The 2,501-nt window shown below is 35.2% G+C and overlaps 1 long non-coding RNA gene across 3 annotated transcripts; it reads left to right on the top strand.

The window, feature by feature from the left end:
- The first annotated feature begins 468 nt into the window (after window positions 1-468).
- LOC120074383 lies at window positions 469-2,061 on the top strand. Of its 3 annotated transcripts, none has more exons than XR_005480977.1 (5): window positions 469-483; window positions 788-1,124; window positions 1,212-1,370; window positions 1,690-1,757; window positions 1,835-2,061. It is a non-coding gene; the product is annotated as an uncharacterized LOC120074383 (long non-coding RNA). The 3 variants fall into 3 exon arrangements; XR_005480976.1 differs by lacking the exon at window positions 469-483 and having other exon boundaries at window positions 922-937; window positions 1,035-1,124; XR_005480975.1 differs by lacking the exon at window positions 469-483 and having other exon boundaries at window positions 979-1,124; window positions 1,693-1,757.
- The last annotated feature ends 440 nt before the right edge of the window (window positions 2,062-2,501 follow it).

The following is a 2,501-nucleotide window of genomic DNA, read 5'->3' on the forward strand; positions in this document are numbered from 1 at the left end:
GTTTGGTTGTGCATATGATTATGTTGGAGGCATGTTGTTACTTTATGTGTTTTGACATGAGATATGGTTTAGGATTATATGGTAGAAATCATGCATTGGTGAGATTTTGTGAGAAGGGGGTTGAGAACCTTGTGAACTTGTAAAGAAAATGTCTCAATGTTGGAGGCATGTTGTTACTTTGTGTGTTTTGGCATGAAATTTTTGTTCTTATGTTTACGCCTCTCAACTGTTTGTGTAAATATCTCAATGAAAGCCAGCTATGGTTTCACTCCAATATGTCTCTCTACTCTTAAATTTTGGCCTTTTTATGTGTCTATGGCCTTTGAAATTCGATTTGATTAATGGTTTTGTTGTATATGATACATTTGTTGAATTACTTGAAGTTCTAGTGCATAATTACTTGCTATCTTTTGTGATAACATCCTTAAGAAAGGTAGAAGTGAGAAGCTGAGTGATGAAGCAATTAATGAGACACTTGAGAAGGTAATTTTTACTGTGATTTGGTGTATCTCATTTGGATGTGTTTTTACTGTGTACTAGAAGTTTGCTGCTGTAGTTAGGAGAAATCTAGCAATTTGGATGTGGGTAGTTGTTAGCCTAAGCATACTGGAAAATAATAAGTGTTATCTCCTGGACTGTGGTGCTGAAATATTTGTTTGGGTTGGAAGAGTGATGTAAGTAGATGAGCGAAAAGTAAAAATTCAAGTAGCTGAAGTAACTTTCTGTGCCAAAATTTCAAATAATTAAAGTTATGGACAGGATTTATCAAACAATACTTTATATTCAGGAATTTATTGCCAGCTAAAATAGGCCAAAGGCAACTCATGTGACTCGGGTTATATAAGGCTATGAAACACATTCTTTTAAGTCCAACTTCGAGTCCTGGCCAGTTGGATTAGTGACTACAGGTGCTGAGGAAGGAAGAGGAAAGTAGCTGGTAGTTACCACATCTAATTAATAAAATGAGTTTTTTATTCTGCTTGCTTTAATTATTATTCAAAATGATACTTTTTTTGTAAACAACTATATTGAAGCAACAAGGTCTCGATGTCAAGGGATTAACAAAAAGTGCACCAGTGAATGAGGAAGTTCCACCGTTGCTGGAGGGAGGCGGGAAAATAGAGGTTTAAATGATACCAGTTTTGGTTGTTTGAAATTGTTAGATTAGTTTTGATTGTTTAATCGAGGTCCTGATGGTTTTCATTCTCTAGGTATGGCGAATCAATGGCAGTGCCAAAACTCCATTGCTTGCAGAGAATATTGGTAAATTTTATAGTGGAGACTGCTACATCATTCTTTACACCTACCACTCTGGTGAGAGGAAAGAAGATTATTTCTTGTGCTCTTGGTTTGGAAAGGATAGCATCGAGGTTAGTTAGCATTTAGGGTTTATTTTAAGAAAATCTAACTATTGTAAGTTACATACTTAAACTTGGAATATGATGGTACACTTGCCAATTCAGTTGAATAACTAGTGCTGATTCTCTAAGAAAGGGAATAGTGGAAGATGGTTTCCTTGATCTAATGAAAGTACTCTTGAATCCTGTAAAAGAATAATTGCTTGTAAACAAATGTAGGGATGTTTTCTCATTCCTTACATTTTCATATCATGACATATTTAAGTGCATTTGTACATAAACATATGTGTTCATTGTTGTTAAACCATTTTCTATTATTTCAAACCTCAAGAAGATCAAAAGATGGCTACGCGGTTGACGAATACAATGTCCAACTCACTAAAAGGGAGGCCTGTTTAGGTACCATAAACATAAAGTATACATGATAGTTTCTATCTTTGGGAATTTCCTTATCATATGCTTTTTTCTTTTGGCAGAGTCATATATTTCAAGGCAAAGAGCCACCCCAATTTATTGCCCTCTTTCAACCTTTTGTGGTGCTTAAGGTGGTAGTCTTATAAAGCTTCTTTCTTAACTCATCTCTTTTGATTAGAATCACGTTGTAGTTTCTTTTACAAGGTTCTGATGTGGAACTGAGAGGGTCCTTGAGAGACATAGATAACCATCATTTTCTTAATGAATTCTGGTGTAGGGTGGCTTGAGCTCTAGTACAAGAACTCATAGCAGATTAAAGTTTGGCTAATGAAACTTACATGGAAGATCGTGCCCTTACTAGATATCACAAACATTCCATATCATCAAAACAATTACAAGCGGGTCTGCTAAGTTGAAGTTGTACCGTAAGTAGTGATTTATAATTTTCTTTCTATGTTAAGTGTGATTCATGCTTTTTAAAATTCCTTTCAATATTGCCTCTTGAGGTTTGAAATATATGTGTGCATACATATTCAAGCTGACTGGAAATAATGTTATAACATTGTCATTGGGTCATGTTTCATGTTTATGCTGAAAGCCTGTACTAATTTGAGCCATTGCAAGTCTTATGGCAACGTCTCAACTTATGATTATCTAGGTTGCAACCTCACTGAACTCTAATGAGTGTTTTATCCTGCAATCCAGCTCTTCTGTTTTCTCTTGGCATGG

The sequence above is a fragment of the Benincasa hispida genome, chromosome 3 (assembly GCF_009727055.1).
Source record: "Benincasa hispida cultivar B227 chromosome 3, ASM972705v1, whole genome shotgun sequence".
Classification (NCBI taxonomy): Eukaryota; Viridiplantae; Streptophyta; class Magnoliopsida; order Cucurbitales; family Cucurbitaceae; genus Benincasa; species Benincasa hispida.